At 39.5% G+C, this 26327-nt stretch overlaps 1 protein-coding gene across 1 annotated transcript in view; it reads left to right on the top strand.

Moving 5' to 3' along the window:
• The first annotated feature begins 18435 nt into the window (after positions 1–18435).
• The window catches only part of Vit (vitrin), a 92766-nt gene continuing 84874 nt past the window's right edge, over positions 18436–26327 (top strand). Inside the window, exon 1 of the mRNA XM_090336173.1 lies at positions 18436–18614. The gene's annotated coding sequence lies outside the window, so the exon portion shown is untranslated. The remainder of the gene's footprint in view (positions 18615–26327) is intronic.

The following is a 26327-nucleotide window of genomic DNA, read 5'->3' as shown; positions in this document are numbered from 1 at the left end:
AAGAAAAGAAAAAAAAGCTTATTCAAGTGTTGTGTGCAATCTTTGTTAATCCTACTTATGAATTTGTTATTTCAGGTACTGGACTTTTCAATTCTGGAATTTCAGTTTAGTTTCTTTTAATTTCTTTCAGTTGTACTATGTTTTACCTGGTCTGACATTCTAATCTACATGTTTCTATAGATTCTTTAGCATACTTATCAGAGTTATTTTGTAGTCCTCATCCACTTGTTCCTGAGATCTGTTTGTCTGTCTGCCTACTTCTCTTGGCTGTTCAGTATCATCACCATGCCTCCTGTCTATCAACTGTGTTTTCCTATGATGTTCATTTGTGTGGCATTATTTTCTTTTATTTTTATTGCCTTTAAGTAGTTGTACAGTGGAATTACCATTTAACAAAGCAGTTTATGAATACAGTGTGTCTTAATCAATATCACTTCTTAATAACATTCTCACCTATCCTTTCCATCCCCTCCTGACCCCATTCCCTTACTCCTTTCATAGGATACACATTGGATTCTTGACTTCATTCTCCTCCTCTTCTTCATTTGTCCACTCCTTTCCCCTTGACCCCACCATATTCATTCTGAGTACTCACTTCCTGGTGTTTTGTTTTTGCTGAACTTTGACCTTGCCTAAGGAGTAATATTATTTGAGTTCTTTCTTGAATCTACCATATTTTAATTAATACAATGATATACACTTGCATATCACTTAACCTACTTACTTACGGTTTTGTAAGATAAATCTGGTTTCCACATATAAGGGAAAACCTGGATCCTTTGTCGTTCTCAGTTTGACTTATGTCACTTAATGTATTTTTTCCAGGTCTTTCCATTTCTTTATTGGTGGTACAAAATGATATTATGAACACTGTTTATGATAGATTTTATCAGCTCAGTTTTTTTTTCTGAAGAACACTGTGTGTATAAGCTATTAAAACACTAATGAGGGGCTGTGAGTTTAGCCTAATGGTAAATTGCTTGCCTAGCATGCACAAAGGCCCAGGTTCGATTCTTTGGTACCACATACATAGAAAAAAAAACAGAAGTGGAGCTGTGGTTCAAGTGGTAGAGTTTTAGCCTTGAGAAAGCCCAAGGACAGTGCTCAGACCCTGAGCTCAAGGCCCAGGATTGGCAAAAAAAAATACTAATGAAACAAATATCTCCTAAAAACTTGATTCAGTCTTTGTTGTATACACAGATTATTCAATTTATCCTAGTGGGTTTTCTTTCATATATTTTTATTGTAATTAATAGAAGGGTTACATTATATTCACCAGCTAGACGGTGCATTACTTCACATGCATTGATACCCTTTCTCGTGCCTTGGTCCCCATTTCCCTCCCCCCACCCAAGCCCCTGGTTGACTTTTTTAAATAAATTCTTTGGCAAGGCATTTCTGTCCTTCTGTGGATTCAATGGAGAACCTGAGATGTTTACCAAGCTCATACAAATTGATAGGACACAGAATCCAAATTTGATCTCCCAGCAGTGAGTAACTGCAAATCTCAGTTCTCCTGCTGGCACACACACACACACACACACACACACACACACACACACAGAAGTGTTCTACTGCCCCCTGCAAACACCTGCCTGCCTATGGATTTCTTGGAATCTCATCCCATGCAGCTACCTTTGAGCACCTGCCAAAACTTGCTAAATTCTTACTTTATTTACTAAGTTTTAAGCTCCTCAGTCTTGGTACTCTTTTTTTATTTACATAGAAGTTTAATAAATTTTATTGTAATTAATAGAATGGTTACATTATATTCACCAGATAGAAGGTAACATTTCTTAAAAACCATTGCTACCCCTTCTCATGATTTTGTCCGCATTTACCTTAAGAAATTACCCCTCATCTTGTTTTCCCCCCTTCCCTATCAGGTTTGTACTCAGATCCTCCTGCTCACTAGGCATGATCCATGTTCCCAGTCCCAATTTGGTCTTACTATTGTTTGCTTTTTTTTCTTCCATATATTTTTATTGTAATTAATAGAAAGGTTACATTATATTCGCCAGATAGAAGGTGCATTACTTCACATACATTGATACCCTTTCTCATGTCTTGGTCCCCATTTCCCTCCCCCCACCCCATCCCTAATCTTGTTTTCCACCCTTTTCTATCCAATTTCAAATAACCAAATACAAATATCAGATAACAAAGTAAGATACTGTAACAATATGAGATAACCAAGGGACAGCAAAACAGATGAGAGATAACATAGTACATTAAGGACAACAATCACTTTTTGTTTCTATATCCTAGAGGTCCTTTCATTTAGCGTCCCACTGTATGGCCATATGTATCTAGGTTTTGCTCTATTGCAAATTCTCTGCTAGGAGAGCCCAAGGTTTCTACTGATTATGACGAATGAGGGAAACCATTGAGCCTAAGTTCCTTTGAGTCTGGCTTACTTCACTTAATATGATTTTTTCTAAGTCTTTCCATTTCCTAACAAATGGGGAGATGTCATTCTTTCTGACAGCAGCATAGAATTCCATTGTGTACAAATACCACATCTTGTTGATCCACTCATCAACTGAGGGACATCTGGGTTGGTTCCATATCTTTGCTATGGTGAATAGTGCTGCAATGAACATTGTTGTGCTAGTGGATTTAGTATGTCCTTCTTTCTGGACAATTGGGTAAATGCCAAGTAGTGGAATTGCTGGGTCATAGGGGAGCTCTATGTTTAGTCTCTTGAGGAACTGCCATACTGCTTTCCCTAGTGATTAAATGAGTTTGCACTCCCACTAACAGTGTAGTAGTGATCCCTCCTGTCTACATCCCCTCCACCATCTGTTGTTATTAGTTTTCTTGATCCTGGCCATTCTAACTGGAGTAAAGTGGAATCTTAGCGCTGTTTTGATTTGCATTTCTTTTATGACCAGAGATGTTGAGCATTTCTTCATGTGTCTATAGGCCATTTTATTTCATTTTCAGAGAAGACTCTCTTTAAGTCTTTGGCCCATTTTTTAATGGGATGGTTGTTTCTTTGGAGATTAGTTTTGGAGTGATTTAATTTTTTGAGCTGTTGATATATTTTAGATATGAGGCCTTTGTTGTATGGTTAGTGAAGATCTTCTCCCATTCTGTAGGCTTCCTAATTAATTTGCTAGCTATGTCCTTTGCCTTACAGAAGCTCTGCAGTTTAATGCAGTCCCACTTATCCAGCCTTTCTCTGATTTGTTGTGATTCTTGGTCCTTATTAAGAAAGTTTTGACCTGTGCTGAGGAGGCCTAGTGTATCTCCTATTCCTTCTTGTAAAGTTTTCAGTGTGTCAGCTTTTACCTCCAGGTCTTTGATCCATTTGGAGTTAATTCTAGTGCAGGGTGACAAAGAAGGATCCAACTTTAGTTTTCTGCAGGTGCTTAACCAGTTCTGCCAGCACCACTTGTTGAAGAGGCTGTCTTTCTTCCATTCTATTTTTTTGACTCCCTTGTGAAAGATTAGGTGGCCATAGGTCTGTGGTTTAATATCTTGGTCCTCAGTTCTAGTCCATTGGTCTTCAGGCCTGTTCTTGTGCCAGTACCAAGCTGTTTTGATAGCTATAGCTCTGTAATAGAGTCTAAAGTTTGGTATTGAAATTCCTCCTGCACTGTTCTTTCTGCTAAGAAGTGTTTTTGCTAAATGGGGTCTTTTATTATTCCATATGAAATTTTGGATTTCCTTTTCTATATCTTTAAAGAATGACATTGTAATATTGATGGGTATTGAGTTGAATTTGTAGATAGCCCTTGGCAAGATTGTCATTTTCAAGATGTTGATTCTTCCAATCCAGGAGCCTGGGGGGGTTTTCCATTTCCTCAGTTCTGCTTTAATTTCCTTTTTCAGGGTTTTAAAGTTTTCATCAAAAAGGTCCTTTACATTCTTAGTTAAGCTAATTCCTAGGTACTTTATTTTCTTTGAGGCTATTGTGAAAGGAGTTGCTTTCCTGATTATTGCCTCATTCCTCTCACTGTTGGCATAGAGGAAGGCAGTTGATTTTTGAGGGTTAATTTTATACCCTGCTACCTTTCCAAAGTTTTGAATCAGCTCAAGGAGCTTGGGAGTGGAGTGTATAGGATTCTTTAAATACAGAATCATGTCATCTGCAAAGAGGGAAAGAAGCACTGTCTGCTCAGATTCAGAAGAGCTTGGTCTCCGAGGCCGCTCCGCGGCTGGCGGAGCTCCACGCTGTATTCTGCCTTTTTCCTCTCTGACTGAGATCTCTGTGGGGCTAAAGCTTATTTAGGATCAATTTCTGGTAAAGAACTGTCCCCTACGCTGCCAAAACTTGTATCTTGGCAGGAGCTCAGAACAACTCACACTGAACCGCCGCCATCTTCTGCCGATCTCTAGTCAGTCTTGGTACTCTTAAGCACATCGGGTTCTATGCTATCACTGAAATCCTTTTCTTGAAAATTCTTTGCTTCAGGTAGAGTCTGTAGGGGCATAGATTTCTGAAAAGTTGACTGTCATTATCATTTTTCATGTACCAGAAAACTAGGATTTTTAAGATGGTCTAATGGTATATTGTTGAGTGATAATCCATCTTGAAAACTGTGTAGACATTTGCCGCTTGCTTGGTACACTAAGAACAAGATTCTTTACAGAAATTTATTGGCTTTCTTACTGTTTCTGTACCTTCAAACTTTTAAGAAAGATTTTGGGTGAATTTAGAGCTGCCTTGGAGGGAAATACATAAAGATTTACTGATCATAAGTTGAATTCTAAGATCCAATTAGTTAACCCAAGTAATTTTCCAAAAGAGAATGAAAAGACACAAAGAAAAGGAGAAAAATTATTTTTATAAATACCATGGTTTTTTTTACTAAATCTTTTTTATTCACTTTCTGAACTTCTGAATTTATAGTTTAACATGTCCATCTAGTATCCGATATTTCCTGGTAAGTGTCACCCCTTCATCTTTCTCCACACCCCACCTACTCTTCCCCTAAGACTCATTTCCCATTTCCTGCTTCCTGTATCACATATGCACATTGAGTATTCAGACTGTATTTCCCATAGTCCTATATTATGTATACCGAGTACTCTGACTGTATTTATCCCCTGCTCCCTTTGTCATTCATCTGTCTGGCAGTGGATATTTGAGACTATCATGTCACTAAGGGGACAGCTCTGAGTCATCTTTGGGAATCACATATCTTGTGAACCTGTCAGCAAAAAAAAAAAAAAAAAAGAATTAGCTTTCATAATTCCATGATGAGGACTCCAAGAGGACATTCTACTGTGACTTCTGTAAACTTAACCAACTCTACAAAATCAAAAGTTTTTAAAGTCTTCATGGAAAAATAAGCACAGGACATGAAATTAAGTCCAGGTTTGAGTAGACACTCATCACTTCAGCCAGGACCAGTCACTCAGTGCTAGGAACAAACTCTCTTCTGTCTTCTTGGATTTATCCTATGGCAACAGTCTCTACTCAACCTCTTCAGTTATTGAAAGTTCATTGAGTATGATGAAAGGCATTTTGCACTCTGAAATTCAAAAACAAGCTCTTTCAATGAGATCCTTGAGCCCTTAGTGTCAAGGTAAAATAGAGTGGTCAGCAGTTCATCTAGTGAATTTTTGATAAGTACTAAGCCATTTTCAGGCAATAAAACATTGATCCACTTTAAAGGTAGCTTTGCTGTTTCTTATTTATCTCAAAATAGACCAGTATTTGATTACCTCCATTTTTATACATGTACTCAGATAAAAATCATCAAACTGTTTATTTTGTCCACTATCAGGAATAGGTTAGATGGTATCTTTCTTTTCTATCCCTGATCTTATTTATTTATCTCAACATTTATCAGGTGTTTTTTGTATTTCAAGCTCTGCACTCCAACCCCAGAACATAGCTCTGGGACTCAAGGAGTTAACAGAGATTCGCTAACAATTAAAGCAAGTGATACATGCCCTAACAGAATTGTTTTCCAGGTTTGGGGAGACCCAGAGGAAATGGCATGTAAGTAGAAAATGTCAGAGGGGTGTGCTATGGTCAGATCAGAGGGGGAATACTCCTGTTAAAGGAACTAACTCAACAAGCAGAACCGATACTCTCCAGACATGCTGTGGGCACAAGAGCAGAGCACAGGAGCCATCTCAGAACTAACATGATATGTCCTCATTCTGCCAGCAGTAAGAAGCCATTAGAAGATTTTGAACAAGACAAGATCCAGTTTACATTAGACTCTTACAGAGACATTGGGGAGGGTAAGACTCAAAATATAATTGGGAATTCATTGCCCAAATAAGAGAAGATAGCAGTGGAGTATCATTTGGCTTTGAAAAGAACCAAAATACTGCTGTAATGTGGCTGAATTACGACACCTTTAGGCTAAATAAAAAAGGTGTCTGATCACAATGTTTATACATTGTATCACCACATTTACAGGAATGTCCAGAAATGACAAGAAAGAAAAGAAAGGTGTTCAGGGATGGTGTCCAGGCCTTGCATTTAAGCCCCATGGCACATAGACATACATACACACACACACACACACACACACACACACACACACACACACACATACATACATGTATACATACACACATACATGCATACATTTTTAAATTAAAAAACATAAATACACTCAATTGACCAAGTCCAATAATCACCAATTGTGTTTTGAAACAATCGGAAGCACTTCTAAACAGTAGTTTGCTGACTCGGGGAAGTTCAGGTGTCAGGTAGGCTTATCCTGGACTCTGTACAACTGTCATCATGTAGTGAGGGGGCTTCCAGTGGGCGCTGACCACAGGCTCTGGGGCTCTCGGGAAACCGTGTCATCCTGTGTTTGCTTACCTGTCCATGCCTGTAGCTTCTGTTCACTGTGGTGGCTCATTCTTGCTCATCTGCTAATGGAGTAGTGCTGTGTTCATCTATCATCCTAATGGCAGTAGGTTTAGCTCTAGTGCTTTGTAATTGATCTCCTATGCTATTTAATCTTCATATTATACATTAATACATGTAAAAGCAAAATATTTTCCTTACCAACAAATTAAAATAAGCTTCTTCAGTTTAAGAGTAAGATAGAAGGAGGAAATCACATCAGGTCATAGAACTCTGCTAAGAAATTGACTCTGGTCTGCATTAAAATTTAGGCTTAGAAAAGAAGAAAAAGCAAGTTTATCCAAACCACACTTTGCTCATTCTTCTCAGGGCGGTATCCTTTTCAATTAGCTTGTGGGAGGGAAGGAAGGAAAGAAGGAAGGGAGGAAGGAAGGAAGAAAAGAAGGAGAGAGGAAGGGAGGGAGGGAGGAAAGAAGGGGGAGAGGGAGTATAGCTCATTAGTTTTCATATCTAGTTAGGACTTTTTTACTTGCAGTGTGTGTGTATGTGTGTGGGGGTGTGTGTGTTCATGCCAGGCCTAGGGCTTGAACTCTGGGCCAGAGTGCTGTTTCCCTTAGCTTGTTGGCTCAAGGCTAAATAAAGGTCAAGACTTGAATCACAGCTCAACTCCCAGCTTTTGGGTGGTGAATTGGAGATAAGAGTCTTTACGGACATTTTGCCTGGCCTGACTTGGAATCATAATCCTCAGATCTCTGCCTTCTGAGTAACTAGTATTATGAGCCTGAGCCACTAACGTCTGGCTCTTCATTTTGAATTGTAAATGGGGCAAAAGCAAATTCTGCCAGTTCTGCCAAGGCATATGCTAAGGCCTGTGTCCTTTATTCTTATGGCCTAGGAAAAGACTGGCCTTGTGTCTACATTCTGCTTTATGATTTTTTTTAAATCCTTTGTGTTGACTTTACCTGCCTTGGCCTTCCCAGTGACCCCCGAGTCAGGAAACACTGTTCATGGTCAAATTTGACTGTGTTGTCCTAGCTGCTATCACCAACATGTTGCTTTGTCCTTTCGTTTATTATCTCATTTCTAATGTTTATGACTCATTAGGGTTGCTGGGGATTAAACAAATTCACGAAGATAAAATAACTAGAACTTGCCAAGCATGGTGGCTCACGCCTGTAATCCTAGCTACTCAGGAGGCTGAAATGTGAGGATCAAGGTTCAAAGACAACCCCAGGTGTTAAAGACCTTGAGATGCTTATCTCCAATTAAGCACTAGAAAATGGGAAGTGGGGCTGTGGCACAATGGGTAGGGCAGTAGCCTTGAGCTGAAGAGCTCAGGGACAGTGCCCAAGCCCAGAGTTCAAGCCCCATGACCCCAAAAATAAATAAATAAATAAATAAATAAATAGAACTTGCCAGACACAATAGTAAATAGTACAAATAATGCAATTACCATTCATCCAGAGAGCAGAGGCACAGAAAGGAAAAATGCTCAAGTAAGATACAGCAAAATTTGGGCTCTTGTTTCCCTCTATTAGCACTCAGGCTTTCCACCTTGCTGTGGTGCCAATAATCACTAGGGCTGTGCCACACAACCGAGAGAAGGCACCAAGTGGTGTTCATTAACCAAATGCTGGAAGAGCGCCTTAGCACTCGCTTGTGTGAGAGGCAAGCTTGCTGTCACTCAGGGACCCTGAGTCCCTCTGGCTCAGCGACACAGCACATGCTACCTGCTGGGTATGCACTCACTGTGACACACCTCCGGCTTTCACGTGAAGGTAGTTCTCTGGTTTAAAGCATCCCCCAGCAGCATGGCTTTGGAATGTAATTCCCAACACAACCACATGAAAAGGTGGGACCTAGGAAAGGTGGCTATGCTATGGGGACTGTCCCTCAAGAAAACAGGATGTTGAATAAAAGTTCCCTCTATCAGCCTTTCTTGGACTTGGTCCTAGGTAGATATGTTCTCTTTGCTAGACTTCCCAGACTCCAGAACTGTGAGAAATTAAGAAATTAATTTCTTTTTTTAAAAAATAAAGTATCCAGACTGTGGTATTTTATTACAGCTGCAAAAAAAAAAAAACTGTACCAACTTAGGTTAAGTCAGATTTCCCAAAGAGGAATTATTGGGGTCAAAGATTACAAACATTTTTTAGGGGAGCATTCATAGTACACTTGCCAAACCACTTTCGGCAGAGGTTTTTGTTAGCAATTTCTGCTGCCTGCTAGCCGTGAATAGTGCATGAGGCAAGTAACCTTGACCTGTCCTGGAGTTGAATATTCTTTCTGATTAATGGTTTTATTATCATATGTCAATTATACCCTGGTCATACAGTAATTATACCCAGTGTCAAATAGGCCACATGAAAATGGTATTCACTGTCTTTATAAATTGTACTTCTTTAACGTTTAGATGCTCATGGCCATCTTTGTGTGTACGTGTGAATGTGTATGAGTGTGTGTGAGTGTGTGTGTGTGTGTGTGCCCGCTGTGCATGCGCATGTATTGCTTTATGCTATTGGCTTATTTTTTTCTCGTTGGTAGTTTTTTTTAAGGTTTTCTTATTGATTTTAAAGATTTATATAAGAATTTGTGTGTTTAAGAATATTCAGTCTTTATCATATTTAATACAAATACATTCTCCCACTGGACATTTGTCTTTTGACAATTTTTGTTAAGCCATATGAGAGCTTGTATGCTAATGTTGTTCAGCTATTGCTCTGTTCTTTTGTGATTTCGTCGAAGACTTTCATGCAATTTCAGTCACGTTCTCTTCCAGACTGGGGCCCTTCCAAACAGAGATTCTATTCACTGCACTGTGGATGGCATTCGGCCACCACTCCTCACAGTGTCACCACCACCGCCACCGCCCCCTCCACTCAGACACAGGGGTCACCTGGGCATGCAGCTCCAAATGGCAAGCTGCCATTTTCTTCCCCTCATATTAAAACATTAGGGTCTGTGTGACCCAGGCTTTGAATCCGCACTAGAATGAGACCCCAGGCTTCTATTGTGTCATTGAAAAGGCACTCCAGGCCTTCCATTCATGCATACTGAGGAGAACTTGTTTTCCCTCAGACACCACATTCCATTGCTCTCCGCCAAAGACTAGCTGCCATTTGCTTCTTATTCATGTAGATTTACAAACCAGAATAGTTGGATGACACTGGAAATCTTTAAAATTTGTTATGAATTTCTTCCTTAAGTATTAATATTCCCACCTGCCTCCATACCACTTTTGACCATGTATCTCAAGGAGTATAGATCAATATATAAGAGAGATACTTGGATACGTGTGTTCATTGCAGTTTTGTTCATAATAGTCAAACTCTGGGATCAGCCAAGGTGCTGGACATTAGATGAATAAATAAAAAATATGAGCTGGATAGATAGATACGTGTGCATGCATGCATATATACATATATGTATATTCATGAATATGTGTATACACATAATATTATTCAGCCATAAATAAAAAGGAAATCATGGGCCCGGAGTGTGGTTAGTGGTAGCATGCTCACCTAGCATGCACAAAGCCCTAAGATTCTCCTGGAAACACATAACATACACAGAAAAGGCTGGAAGTGGCAGAGTGCTAGCCTTGGGCAAAAAAATGCCCTGAGTTCAAGCCCCAGGACTGGCAAAAAAAAAAAGGAAATCATGTCATTTGCAGGAAATTTGATGGCATTGAACATCAAATGATGAAAGACTAATCAAGCTCCAAAGCCAAATAGCATATGTTCTCACTTATATGTGATGCATAGGCCTAAACAGTGGTGATGATGATGATGATGATGATGATGATGATGATGATGATGATGATGATAGTTGCAACAATGATAGCAATGTAATGTCAGTAAAAATTAAGACAAATATCTAATTCCTGAATACTCTTATCCAGAAAAGACATGTAAACTCATAATCGATACAAAGAATTCATGCCACACTTACAGACAATAAGTGTTTTACTTAGCGACTTTACCCCATTTGAAGAGAAGAATCAGACACATTATGTTTCTCCTTTTACAAATGAAGAAACTAAGTGTTCAAGAGCCCAAAGACATTTCTGCTTAAACTTGTTTTCTTATTTCGAGTGCAATTTTCCATTCATGATGCTAGCTTTTTCCCCTTTTGCAATGTTTATTTTTGTATGGGAATAATTTCAGACTTATCCCTCCCCAAGAAACAGTTGTAAAAAATAGTACAAAGAATTTCTTTATATTCTTCATCTAGCTTCCCTAAACATTAACATTTTCTGACCTCTAATATAAACTTCAAAGCAAAAATTTAACATCTATCTAATCTATAGACTTAATTTATCTTAATCTATAGACTTGGTTTGCAGTTCACTAGTTGCTGGTCTTATTCAACTCTAAGATTCCATGCTGTGTTTAATTGCCATACCTCTTTATACTTCTTCCTCTTCTTCTTTCTTTTCTTCTTCTTCTTTTTTTTTTTTTTTTTTTTTTTTTGCCTGTCCTGGGCTTAAACTCAGGGCCTTGGGCTTTCTCAAAGCTAGCACTCTACCACTTGCACCACAGCACCTCTTCTGGCTTTTTCTATGTATGTGGTACTGAGGAAGTGAACCCAGGGCTTTGTGCATGTTAGGCAAGCACTCTTCAACTAAGTCAAGCTCCTGGCCAACCACTTTACACTTCTTTTATATGTAACAAATCTTTCTTACTCTTACTTTTTCATGACTTACCCACTTGTCTATATGGTCTCTTCCAGCCTTCTCCACTATAAGGATATTATTTCCCCTCCCTAACAAATAGTCCTGGTGTGGTGGCATATGGCTATAATTCTAGTACTTGAGAGGCCCCTATGGGAAGACTGTGAAGGTGAGGCCAGCCTGGACTACCCAGCAAAACCATGTTTGAAAAAAAAAAAGAAATAAAAAATATGCATAAAATAGGAAAAGCAAGGCTTTCTCGAGGGATATTTTCTTGAAAAATATTTCATTTCATAATATATAAGACATAAGTGTTATCCGTATCTTATTTCCTCATCTGCTTTCACTTCCTGTTAGGCTATTTGCTGAATACTAATCTTTTTTTGCCAATTTTTCTTTTTTACTATTTGGAATTTCCTTGTAAGGATGAACTGTCCCCTAGCCCTTATTTATTTAGTCGTTTGATTATTGTTCAGAATGGACCCACATGACGTAATTTAATTAGTATCACATTCCATTTGTGGTGAAATTGCCCTCGATTTGGGGATTTCTTTCAGTTGGTCCCTGCATCCTTTTAACATGCTACCATCATTTTTCAGCACTTGATTATTTTGTGGTGCAGCACCACAACCAGCCTTTTATTGGTTGAGATGGGAGTCTGGCAAACTTTTTGCCCAGGTTTACCTTTGTCACTATCATGAGAAGTTCTTCTCTTGCACAGCCACTGTCCCAGTAGCATCAACACTAGAACACTTGAATCCAGATTCCCTTGGCCAATGTACAAGCCTACAACAAGAAGCAAAGCTGCCCAGCCCAGCACAATCCAGCCCAGCTTAGATCAGCAGAGCCCTGGCTGCCCCGCGTTCTGTGAGCCAATCTTTTATTTTAGACTCCATATGCTGACTTGGTATAATAAGGAGCTCTAAGGCCTATAATCTCCTGCCTGCCATGTTGAACTCTTGTTTTGTCCAAGGTACTTTAGTATTTTGCTAATCTGCCAGACAGTGCTCTGTGAGGCTAGAATCGATGGGATAGCCACCAATTCCTGCTATTATCCTTTGGGTCTTCCTGACTCTTTTATGCTCTTGCATTCACCCTGATTTATCTGTATTTGTTTTGATCAGTTTCATCTAGAATATCTTTGGTGCTAACTACTACATGACATAGCAGCTCCAGTTCATTTGATAAGGGAAAAAATTGGGGAGCATTTGATGTTTTCAACAGTTATCTTTATTTTTTTAAGAACCTAAGAAAGAAGATGAATTCTATTAATCCACCATCCATTTTCCTCCATTGAGTTTGGCTTTTATTTATAAAGAATAGATATTAATATTTAAGCATTTTAAATCTCAGCTATAGATATATAGATGTATATGGCAGTACTAAAGTTTGAACTCAGGGTCTTATGCTTGCTAGGTAGGCACTGATTATTTAAACCATACCACAACCTGATATATTCTTTAAGAACCTCTTTACTATACTTGTGGGTGCTTTTACATTACTCCATATAATCTTCTTTGTTCATTCATTCTTTGCCCATCTGTAAGTTACCCATGCTTTACGCCTAGGTCCCTCCATGATTAGATACACTTTTCTTGTCTAAACCTCTTGATTATGGCAAATAATGATGATGCAAATTTATGAAAGGCTAATTTGGGTTAGTGAATTTCCCATTCGCCTGGACGCAGCATGTGAAACATTTTCACTTAGCAGTATTCAATAAGATCCAGGAAAAAAAGGAAATAACATCTGATCGCTGTAGTCAGTTTCTTCCAAAGTACAGGAGAAGGGAGGGGGGAAAGACTCAAAACTATTGTAGAGAAGTTCAAGGCAAATCATATTTCTATGAAAAATTGATGTAGCATCAAACATAATACAGCCTGAGCTATTTCAGTAAGCTCATATTATGAAGGTATAACTCTTGTGTTTTATGCCTGCAAATAATAAAAGTATCAGAGGTGTCTAGAAAGGCTGCTTCATTACATAGAACCTGCATTTTTAAAAGTCACATAAAAGAATGGATTTGTGATATGAAGAGTGCATTGATTTCCCCATATTCTGTCTCTGGAGTAAAAACAAAAAAATGAGGCAGTATTTTAAAGAACCATCAAGTTCAGTGTTTATGACAACAATAAAAAGTTTTAATATGGAATGTTCTAAAAGAGATTTGAGTTTTTGTGCTGACTACAATATAAGACTAGGACACCAAGCTTAGGTTGTGACAGTCAGTTAGGAAAAAGCAGATGTTTTCAAACAACCACGAACGATTTATAAGCAAAACAGTCTCAAGTGGTGATAGCAGAGTCCATTACAACGTTTGTTCTTGGCTACAAATAATGTAGCTCAGTTAATGACAAGTAGCAAGTTCAAGGTCACTCAACTGGAAAGTAAGGGTGTTACTGTTCTACTCTGAAGAGTTTAAGGAGTCTCTTAAGGTCATGAACTTAAATGATACTATTGAAAATATTCCTGTTAATGTAAGATCATGTTCCATCACTACAGGTTGGCACAAAATTCTAGAACTTTCTCTTGGATGCTTCCCTCACTCATTCACTTTTTCTGTAGGCATCATTTCTAATATCATGCATTTGGTTAATATGTCCTGCATTCTCATTATATATTGGTTCTATGACCTAGAAATCCATCCATGAATTACACAGGTGGAAATGACACACCTGGCTGGCCTACATTATTTTTAGGGTGGGATGCTCAATTTCTTTTTTAATTAAGCAGGAAAATTTATTACACGCAATTTTGACCAAGTATGGTTAAAAAAAATAATGAGTGTGTGGACGGATGGATGGATACTCCAAAAACAAAAAATCCTCAATCCCTAGCATACATTCCACCATTGAGTTGGTGTGAGGAAGCTCTCAGCAAGGCCTGTGTTATCATCAGTTATGATTAAGTTACTTTGTGGTTTGTTTTCCTGCCCTTATTTTTGTGACAGTGTACCCTCCCCCAAAGGCAAAGTGGTACCCCAAAAGCAGTGCTTAACCTAAGAGATAAAGTCAAAGTTACAGATGTGTTGAAAGTCAGCATGTCTTTGGTGGAAGCTGCATTGTGGGAGAAGTGAAATCAAACATCTGCCAAACACTCCTGACACCTTCGTATGTCTAGCATCTGTAGTTATTCCTCCTGGGTATCCTCCTTGGAACCATAGACCCATCTGGATGCTCTACCTCAGTCTGCTGTCTTATTAAACGATAAGAAGGAGGGGAAAAGAAGGAAGCAGAGAAGAAGAGGCACACCTAGGAACAGTGATATGGTTTTTCAACAGGGTGGGCAGGAAAGGTCTCCCTTGGGAGGTGGCTGGCATTTTAGCAGACTAGAAGGCGAGCATGAGAGCCCAGCAGCAGTCCCAGCAGTGAAAGGCTCTCGGCCTTTGCTTCTAGCCACTGTGGAGTATATATATATATCTCCCATGCTTAGCTCGTGTATTCTTCAGGAGTGGACTTCTCCAGGCCCAGTGTGAGCTTCTCAGAAGAGAATGCACCCCAGGAAGAGTCTGATGTGTGCTAAGGGTAGACATGCAATTCAATCATTACTTCCGGATTATCCTCTAAAGTGCCATATTTATCTACCATAACCAACCCAAAGGAGCCATAATATGTCTCTGCCACAGGCCCTAGATTTCTAATTTTTACAATGTGTTTAAAATAAAATAATACTGCATTGTGTTTTAAAGGAATTGTTCTTTTGTAGTATTTTGACTATAGTATAAATACATCACATAAAATTTGCTGAGGTTGGGGAGAGAGGAGGCATTGTTCTAGTACTGGGGTACTGTCCCTTAGCTTTGTTTCTCAAAGTTGATGCTTGATCACTTGAGCCCCAGCTCCACTTTTGAATTCTTGCTAGTTAATTAGAGATAAAAGTCTCATGGACTTCCCTGCTCAAGTTGGCTTTGAGCCATGATCCTCAGATTTCAGCCTCCTGAGCAGCTAGGATTATAGGTATGAATCATTGGCACCCTGCTAAATTTGCCATTTTAATAAGCCATTCTGGCCATTATCAAGAAATCTAATAACAACAAATGCTCACAGGAATGTGGCCAGGAGGGATCACTACTACACTGTTGGTGGGAATGTAAACTCGTTCAACCACTATGGAAAGCATATGGCCGCTCCTCAAAAGACAAAACATAGAGCTCCCCTATAACCCAGCAATTCCACTACTTGGCATTTACCCAATCATCCAGAAACAAGGACATACTAAACCCACTAACACAATGTTCACTCTTTACTATAGCAAAGATATGGAACCAACCCAGGTGCCCCTCAGTTGATGAGTGGATCAACAAGATGTGGTATTTAGACACAATGAAATGTGTCTAAATGCCATCAGAAAGAATGTCACCACCCCATTTGTAAGGAAATAGAAAGTCTTGAAAAAAATCATATTAAGTGAAATAAGCCAGACTCAAAGGACCATAGGCTCAATGCTTTCCCTCATATGTCATAATTAGTATAAACCTTGGACTCTCCTAGCAGAGGTTTACAATAGGGCAAACCTAGATACATAAGGCCATATAGGTTGAGGTTAAATGAAAGGACCTCCAGGATATGGAAACAAGAGCCATATAATGTGTGATTGCTATTCTTAATGTACTACATTCTCATCTCTTTAGTTGTCCCTTGGTTATTCTCATATTGTTACAGTACCTTACCTTGTTATCTGGTATATTGTATATATGTTTATTTGTTTATTTGAAATAGGAAAGGGAAGGGGAGAAAACAAGATGAGTGGAGGGGGTGGGGGAGGGAAATGGCGACAAAAACATGGGAAGGGGCATCAATGTTTGTGAAGTAATGCACCTTCTATCTGGTGAATATAATGTAACCCTTCTATTAATTACAATAAAAATGAATATGAAATTTTAAAAATAGGCCATTCTTTTGGTGGCATTAATTATATTTGTTACCTTGTGCAGCCATTACTACTTTTTAAAAAGCTTCTTACCATCACTTTTAAATTTACATTATCTTTGAATATGGCTTTGTATGCTTTTCAATATGTTCAGAGTTCATTATTTTTATCTACCCAAGTAAAGCAAATTAAACCTACAAAGAAAGGGGGGAAAACCAAGACAGGTGGGGGGTGTGGGGGGAAGGGAAATGGGTACCAAGACATGTGAAAGGGTATCAATGTATGTGAATCAATGCACCTTCTATCTGGCAAATATCATGTAACCCTTTTACTAATTACAATAAAAAAATGCAAAAAAAAAAAAAAAAAAACAAAACCTACAGGGCTGGGAGTTTGGCCTAGGGGTTAAAGTGCTTGCCTAGCATGCATGAAGACCCAGGTTCGATTCCTTGGTACCACATACATAGAAAAAAGCCGGAAATGGTGCTGAGGCTCAAGTGGTAGAGCTCTATCCTTGAGAAATTCCAAGGACAGTGCTCACGCCCTGAGCTCAAGCCCAGGACTGGCAAAAAAAAAAAAAAAAAAAAAAAAAAAAAAACCTACAAAGAAGAAGTTCTAAGTACTAATACAGAACTATTGATTTGGAGTCAGGAAGCCTTGGATCTTGGTTGGGTGACTTTGGGAAAGTTACTTTCTCTCTGTGAGCCTCAGTTTCCTATCTGTGGAGTAGAGATAATTAGTGCTGACTCTTCTGGAGTCTTCCAAGAATTAAATAGGGTGAAATACACAAAGGATAATCAGTGTTTCTAGTGAAAGTGACTGATGACCAGAAACTAGCATTTCTATAATTAATGTTAATGTTGTCAGTATTCATGCTTAGCTGCCATTTTATCCAAACTTACCCTGACACAAGGGTGGAACAAGTGACCTTCCAGGTGACAACACTGCCCCCAAGTAGACCTCAGTGTCAGTTGAAGAATAATTTCAAAAGAATAATTTCAATGTGAAGAATGAGAGAGAAAAAGAGAAGAAAGAGAAAGAAAGAAAGAAAGAAAGAAAGAAAGAAAGAAAGAAAGAAAGATTAGAAAAGGTAAAAGAAAAGAAGGAATCTAAAGGAGAGGACAGGGCGGGAGAGACAAAAGAAAAAAGAGAAGAAAAGGTTACCTAGCACAGACAGAACAATCTTAACTCTGGGCCAATTCCAGTGCCCACGGATGAGGGCACAGACAAGGAACAGAGGAAAGTCCTGCCTTGCTGCCTGAGTACACACTCCCCAGCAGGAGGAGAAGTGGCTCTTTGCTACCCTCTGCCCTGCTGGGAAAAAGATGCTCTGTCACACAGAGAGACATTGAACCTCAGGGACTCCTGAATATATTTTTGGTGGCTTTTTAAAACATTAATTCTGAGATAAACTCATGCACATCTCGGATCTGATCTCACTGATCCAGTGAACAAGTGTAATATGTAAACAACGACTACCATCAGGCTTCTCTGATGATGTTGGATCCTCATCAGTAGTTTTTGGTTTTGGTTTTGTCTTTTTCTGGAACAGGAGTGAAGTTTTGCTTTCCAATATTGTCATCACACATCAGGTATTGTCAAGAGCGTGGATATTCATTATTTCAGAAAACTTGCCAAAACACAGACAGGATAGAAGCAAACACAGACACATTGCACATACCTGTAAGAAAAGTCAGTGTTCTCAAAGCAAGAGGGACAGACAGCCCAACACATACACTACCTACTATTTTCAGTGTTCTGTTTTAATGTGGAAAAAAGTTTGATTTTTTAAAAATTTAATTGGACAAGGAAAGAAAACAAATTAATTACCTCTGTTTAAAATTTCTACCTAACTAACAACATGTCTGATTTTCAGAATATCTAGTTGTAGAATTTGCTCGCTGGAAAATGTGTGCTTTGGGTTAGAAAAGAGTATTTAGACATGCCTTCCAAAAAAAAAAAAAAGCAAGTGGGAGTGGAAATTTGAAAGAAGACCGCCTAATTCAGCACTAAAACCAGTGTGAGAAGCTGTGTGTGTGTGTGTGTGTGTGTGTGTGTGTGTGTGTGTGTGTGTGTGTGCAAAATGAGCTTTTCAAAGGGCCGAGGAGAGGTTAGGAATGTTTGCTTAGCTTCTCTGAGAAGAGAAAAGGTGCTGGAATCTTCTCTTATTTCTTCTTTGGAATAATTTGGGTAGGATTTGTGATGCAGAAAGCTTAAAGAAAACAAGGATATCCATTCTGTGTGATAGAAAATTCTTGGAAAAAAAGAAGATTGCTGTTTTCAACCAAGGTAAGTCTGACCCATTACTAAACTACGCAGATAGTAGCTTTCCATTATTATTATGAAAACATTAGAATCTGTCATTAAGAAGCTGGAATGCATACCATAATCAATTAATCAATCTGTGTACATTTCATTTTAAAAAGAGTTAGGGTGGAAATGAGTGGTACTTTGGCATCCTTGTAAATATCTAGTTATAAATAGACTATTGGTTATAAATAAGTAATGCTAAGATATTAATGTTGAAACTGAGTCTTTACTGTTTCCTTAAGGCAACTTAATTGTGATTAGAATGAGCTGAAAAGTAGGACAGTTGTGTAGAATTATGAAGTAATTTATATCTTGCCTGCTTTGGGGTAGGTTTTTTGTTTGTTTTTCAACTCTGCTTCTTCCATGGAATACAAAGGCAAAATAGCAACTTGTTAAAAAAAAAAAAGCCTTATGAGAAATGGACACACACTGATGCTAAATTAAAAGAGAAAATATTAAGTGTGAATCTCTACTGTTCTCTCTTGAGACAGATCTCAGTAGATTGTATCTAGATGTGCAAATCGACAGGTTGTTTACACTAGAAGTGTTTTCTTAGGCTGAGTGGCTCTGCTACTGATGTGATTGGTATTGTTAAACCTACCACTGTAGCTCAGCTTTGCTCAGGAAGACAAGATACACCTCTCTTTTAAGTCAGGATTTATGTCAAACTAGTATAAACATGAAAAAGATGCCTCAAGTGCTGGTTAAACTGAGAGGGTCAGATGGAATAATTAGACTGCACCCTTTGTGTTCAACAAGCTTTGGTATCTGTGCTCTCCCCAAATCGAGCGGACTTCATGATTTTCTTGGGAGTTTACTGTAAAAGCAAAACCAGGTACTTAGCCATTGTGATGGTTCAAAAACAAAAAACAATGTGTGCTGAAGAAATAGTATTTTGCCATTATGTCGTGTTTTAATAAATTTGGAAGTTTTGGTGATAACATTCTGAGTTTGTTTTTTCCTTAGTCTCTTGGTAAATGAAATGCCCTGCAGGAAAACAAGATCAAACTCTGTGTGTGCTTCTCTCTCCCTCCCTCCCTCCATCCCTTCTCCCTGCCCCCCACCCTACTGTAACTGGTAGCTTCAGTCAGTAGGAAGTCTGAAAGTGCCCACTTTAATTTATTGAATGAAAATTCTTTAGACAAAGAATTACAAGACTACGGGGACCTTGATGTCCAATTGTAATATGCTGGTTTTCTGGATGAAAATATATTTCTCACCCCACTACTGAAAATGAAACATTGGGAATGCTGAGTATCTCTGCTGAAATAGCATATGCAGGTATCTTTTAGACTGGATTATTGTTCCAACAAGTTAGTGATCCTATGAAGACTAGCTCCTTTCAGAGAAATTACAGCAGGATTGAAAATGGTTTATGAATAGCATCATGCAAACAAAACTCCTTGTGCTGTTCTTGACTTTAATCCTGTAACACTGAACGCCAGAAAATGCTGTGGTTTGATGCACCGTGCCAAACCAGGAGTCCTAAAGTACAGAAATGGCTGTGCCACCTCCTTAGTTGTGTTATCTTGAGAAAGGTATGGCATATTTCTTAACTTTTGTTTCCCTTTTTGAAAAATAGAAACAGCCATTCCAGCATACCTTCCTTCCCTCCAGTTAGGAGAACCAATTCGGATTCTCAGCTCCAACAGAGTTTGGAAAAGTGGACATTTCTACAGAAAGGTGGCTTGCTCATATATCCAAAGAAAAATTATTTTAAGAGGAGTTATTGGTCTTAGAGTAAATGCTTCTACCCTCTGTGATATTCTCATTAATACATATTCCCCCCATATAACTTTTCCTGCAGCTCTTATCTGAAGATATGAAAGGTAGGGGCTACACTGGGTATAGAACAGAACACAGAACTCTTTGTCAACAGGAGGGGACTCAGGTCTTTGATCTTCTCCATTTCCTCATTGATGAGATGAAAAAGTCATAAATTCCCTTCTCCATCCTAGGATTCTATGCATTAAGACATCTCCAATGTCAAGACTGCCCAGGACAATTTCTTTGTTGTGATTGTGTATATTTAACAAAAGGAAGTAAGTAAGCACGCACATATATCAAACAAGAGCAGAACCTATAATATAGATGATATTCATGTAACTCTTAGAAACTAGTCACTTCTTCATGCAGAGGATCTGAAAAAATCATCCAGCCAATAATAAGCAAGAGCGACAGCTCCTGCTATGGTTGTAATCTGAAAAAGCCCACAGCCCCCCTCCCACTGCCTCCGAATGTGTCTACCTCAGGGCCTGCAGAAGACAGGGAAATGCCTGCCCTGACCCTGAACACAGAAACCCAGGAGGGAAAAAGAGAAAGTATGGTAGAAGCTGTTGCTTTTCACAGATATGGCTGTCTTTAGGCAAGTGGAGAATAAAGCTTCAAGAGAGAAGCAAGAGACCAGACACATTGTCAGAGGCAACTTTTTAACAGTGCTAGTTGTTACAGCTTTCATTAAATAACACATACACACATAAACACATTTAAATGGGCTGTGATGACTCAGGCGAACTCCCACTTGAAGATCAGAAGAGACAGGGTTGAAAGGCGAGGAAAACTTCACAACATGTCCAGAGTCACATGTTTACTGTGAAGTAAAGACTATTTCGGTTTTGTTTATTGCATTTTCCATGGTTACCTCATGCATAAAACAAACAGTGGTGGATACTGGCTTTAGAATTTGTTTTTAATCAGCTACAAGTCTCTTTGCTTGGGTTGCAAAGCTTTCAGAAATTGTGAGAGACTACTGAAATGCTCTTAGTTGCCTGTGAAGTACAAGAGATCAGGCTTCCGACGATGCCCAAGTGAAACCATCTATATAAACTATACATCTACACACACTACACAAACCAGCGAAGGACAAATCCACCCACCACAGATGTTGTAACTTGGCAGAAATCCATTGTGGTATTGCAGCGTTTATAACCCCAGGGACAAAGGAGAACCAGTGCCAAACCTCTGTCCTGAGTGTAAACTACAGGCCAGTCTTGCAACTCAGAAACACTACTGTGTTTTAGATTTAATCTCAAGAATAGGTTTATGGTTGTGTTTTAGTGTGATCTTATAGTTGAAGAATATTGGAGTCCATTTCTAGTTCATTTTTTTCACTACATCTATTTTTCAATTCTTCTTGAAAATGGAATGAGAGATATCCCTTTTTTTTTGTTTGTTTGTTTGGTTTTGGTAATTGTGTAGATTTTTTCCCTAGGGGCCAGGAGTTGGGCCTAGTGGTAGAGTGTTTGCCTAGCATGCAAGAAGACCCGGGTTGGATTCCTTGCTACCACATACAAGGAAAAAGCCAGAAGTGGTGCTGTGGCTCAAGTGATAGCGCTCTAACCTTGAGAAAGCCTAAGGACACTGGTCAGACCCTGAGTTCAAGCTTCAGGACTAGAAAAAAAAAAGAGATCTTTTTTCTTTTTTCTAGGAATGGGTTGAAGAGCCTTACAAATCCTTGAGCAGAGAAAGAAGAAACAAAAATATAGCCAGGTGCTGGTGGCTCATGCCTGTAAACTTAACTATTCAGTAGTTTGAGGTCTTATGATGGAGGTTCAAAGCCAGTCCAGGCAGGAAAGTCCCTGAGAATCTTATCTCCAATTAACCACCAGAAAACCTGAAGTAGAGTTGTGGCTCAAATTGGTAGGACACAAGCCTTGAGCAAAAGATCTCAAGGACTGTGCCCAAGCCCTGAGTTCAAGCCCCACAACTATTAAAAGAAAGAATATAGTGATACGGCAATCTCTGCCTTTTTAGGTGTTTTAGTCAGTTGGAGTTACTATTGAAAAATGGCTTAAATAATAGATACTATTTGTTACCAATTGGGAGGCTTGGAAGTCCAAGACTGAGATTCATAAACAGCCATCATCTTGCTGTGTCCTACATGTCAGAAAGAGAGTGAGAGAGATTACTGGGGTCCCTTCATAAGGACATGGCCCTATTTATCACAATTCCTTCTATCACCTATTTACCTACCAAAGGTCTCCAATACCATCACACTGTTGGGACACAAACCTTCCAACCATTATAGTAGTTCCGCAGAAGGATTTAGCCAAAAGGTCATTACATACCCCACAGGATTCTCTTATCCCATTTGGGCCACCACAGATCAAGTGGTCTGTGAACCACCAAATTTGTATCTACAGTTGCCAAATCAAGGCCACTGGCAGATTGGATATGGCAGGGCCAGGCTTTGGGGCTCTGTCCTCATGAACTAATCACTTTGCAAAATTCTCACCTCTTAATTTTATTCCCTCGAGGATTAGGATTTCAAAGTATCAAATTTGGGAAAAACAAATGTCCAAGCCAGAGCAGTTTCCATTACCAAAAAGAATCAAGGGATTTTTGCTAATCCTCAAAGCATTTCATTGAGATAATTCAGTTGTTTACTCTTTTAGGTTCTATATTAGTGTTGAGATGAGTCATCCTTCACAAGATGACGGTGGAGCTTAGAATTATTAACCACTATTCCAACAACAAAACTATTAACATCCCTTCATATACTGACTCATTCAATTTTAACAATGAACATGTGGAGTGGATTGTGACAACAGCCATAATTTTTTAAAAAGATGGTACACTAAGATGTTGAAGTTGTCTAAGGGTCACATTAGCTAATAAGAGCTCAAACCAAGATTCAAATCCTAATTCTAGGCTCACGTTCTTAACCATGACACATGGTCTAAGCTTTTCTATCCTGGCAGGGAATTCATCTTCACCATCCTGAAAATGGCATTTGCCAACAATGTGAAATTCCTTAGAACAATATTCATCATGAGTAGATACACTTTAGTGATAGTGATGGCAGAGGGTAGAGGCAGAGAACTTGCAGGAGGTGGTTTGGTTGCTGGGAAGGAGGGTCTTGTCATCAGTGGTGTTGAATACTCTTAAGTTCAGAACCAGTTTCCAGTGTTTGAGATGAGCTGACATTGGGGGGCCCAATTAGATGCCATCATGAAATCTGCTGACTAGCCTCCCTTCAGGGAATTCCCCAGGTCTTCTCTCACTCAGAATGAAGTTGGCAGATAAACACAGACAAATCACACTTCCTTATGATTCACATTACTTCAGAAAGCCCCTCTCCCTGATAAGAGTCTCTACATTGATGGGATTCCACTACAAACATCTCAAATTCTTTCCCTTAGTTGAAAGAAGGCTAAGGTTTGGTGTGGCCATGTAGCAAAAAATAAAGTAAAAAATCATATAAAGCATGCTTCATGCTATTGTGAGAAGGAACTGTGCCTCTTTATTTTTTCCTTCTCAGATTCAAAAGGGGGGATACAGTGGGCAAAGAAAAACCAATTCCATGGATGCAGGCACTGGCAGGGAATATATAGTTTCCAAAGGATCAGGTCACTGGCATCTTAGTGAGTTCCCTCCCTCTTCTGGGTTTCTTTGTCTCCCAGAGGGAAAAACATGCTTTGATTATAAAGATGCAAGTCAATTTGCCCAGACTGGCTTTGCTTGCACAGCATAGTGAACAAATCTGCCCCCTAAGAGGTAAAAGGAAGCAGAGACAATATTATATGACAGCTACAGCCACTAAGGTTTACTAAGCCATCTTCTCATGCCATTCACAATTCTACATGCAGGAGAAGAGTGAACAAAATTATTCCCCTTTTTGTAGAGTTGCCAACTGGAGGTGTACACTAACAAATACATGTATAGGCTACAAAACAATTTGAAAGCAGGAGGAGAGGGCTACACAGAGCTGTGAGTGGGGGTTGGTGATTATTTGCATATCACGACTAGATAGGTGTCTGACAAAGAGACATTTAAGCTGATAGAGAAAGACAGAGATGGAGAAAGTAGAGGAGGAAGGAAAGGAGAGAGGGAGGGAGGGAAGGAGGAAGGAAGGAAGGAAGGAAGGAAGGAAGGAAGGAAGGAAGGAAGGAAGGAAGGAAGGAAATCAGGGGGCAACTTGAGAAAGCCCATTCCAGGCAGAAGGATAAGCCATCACAAAGGCACTGAGAAGGGATGTGCTGGAATTCAGCCAGGTGAAATCAAGCGTTCACTGTGGACAGGTACACACACAAGGACCCTCCAAGCATCTTTCAAGATTCTTCCATACACGCCCACCGCTCACCCTCATATTCCTTTTGTGGGGCAGCTCTTGCTTCTACCCTGGATGAAATCTAGTTCCCTTCATTTTTCAGCCTACATTCAAAGTTTGTAAAGTGCTCTCAACTATATTCCAAGTCAAACAATGTCATTCCTCTAAGCAAGATGTACGTGATCCTCAGCAATACTGGAAAATGCACTCCACGTTAAGAGTTGTGCCCAGGTTTGAACTCTACTGATTGAATTCTCTTTCTCCTCTTTACTCTTTTCCCTCCCCCTCGACCACGAGAAGTAGCCAAGTGGTGCCTAGAGTTGAAGTGGGTGTGGAAAAGCAAGGGACACGTGACACCAAGGCTTTACTAGGGTAGTGCTGTTCTGAGCTGTCATCCAGCTTCTCTGAGCTGCAACAGGGTTCATAGCTGTTTGTATTCCCACAATGCCCTGCTGTGGATTCTTTCAAGATGCCCCACACATCCTCAGGCTCTCTTATCTACGGTTTCCCTGAATGCTGCCAGATGAATCTGCTCTGACTTGGGTTCGGCAGTTCCTCCCTCAGCCTTGAGTCTCTGACGAGCCGCATTCAGATGATTTCTATGACTCCTCCTGATCCGACAGCATCTGAAGCAACCCTAGTAAGAAGGAAGGTCTCAGTAGCCACATAATCTTCCCCACTTCAGTAGGTGACTGAATTATGAGTGTGCCATCCACCCACAGTGCCTCAATCCCCAAAGACACAATCGTGCAGTCGTTTCCAGTGGAGTTCCTGGGTATCGAAGTTCGCTTTCTAAAGGCGGCAATGCGAAATCAGAGTCCCAGGCTGATTCCCTTCCTCCAGACTATACAAGAGCACATCAGAGGCTGTGAGACAAACTTAGTCACTAGAAAACAAGACTTGAAGGAAAATTGTTGGCATCTTCCTTCTTTCCTCCCCCTCTTCAGAAGCATGAGGGGAGCAGGAAGGCCCATTTCTGTCAAGAGTAATGAAAGGAACCTCGAGGAGCTCAATAATAGTAACTGGGAGCCATTGTCTTAGGACCTCTCAACTGAAATCAAGATACAGGCTCTCCCATTTTAGCATGCCATGCACACAGATATTGCACACAGATATTGTTTAGATAGATGGATTATGCATGGCTAATCTTGCTTTAAATCTCTGGACATTATTTTAAGCTCTCTCTCTCTCTCTCTCTCTCTCTCTCTCTCTCTCTCTCTCTCTCTCTCTCTCTCTCTCTGTGGGGGGGGGGAGAGAGACAGACAGATTTTAGGGAGTTCAGACCTCAATGTGACTCTTGAAAACACTTGTCCTACCCTTATATATAACACAACTTTATCAGACAGCATGTAGTTCGAGATTTCAATTTAATTATTGTCAACCAAGTGTTTCACAAACCCTTTGTATAGACCTCGAGGAAAAGGGGAAATGGAACTTTGTTTTAGGGTGGAAAGGAGATGCTTATGGGCTTAAAGAGGCTCTCACACTGCAGTATGTGGCATCACATGAGCATTCAGTAAATGATAGTTGATACTAGAGTAGACTTGAAGCTTCTCTCCACAAAGAGCTGGATGGAGTAGCACATGCCTATAGTTCCAAAGAGGCTGGGGTAGAAGAATTTCTTGAATCCAGGAGTTTAGAGG

Source organism: Megascapheus bottae, chromosome 7 (genome assembly GCF_031878675.1).
Source record: "Megascapheus bottae isolate mThoBot1 chromosome 7, mThoBot2.hap1, whole genome shotgun sequence".
NCBI classification, from domain to species: domain Eukaryota; kingdom Metazoa; phylum Chordata; class Mammalia; order Rodentia; family Geomyidae; genus Megascapheus; species Megascapheus bottae.
This window is presented reverse-complemented; position numbering and strand designations above follow the sequence as displayed.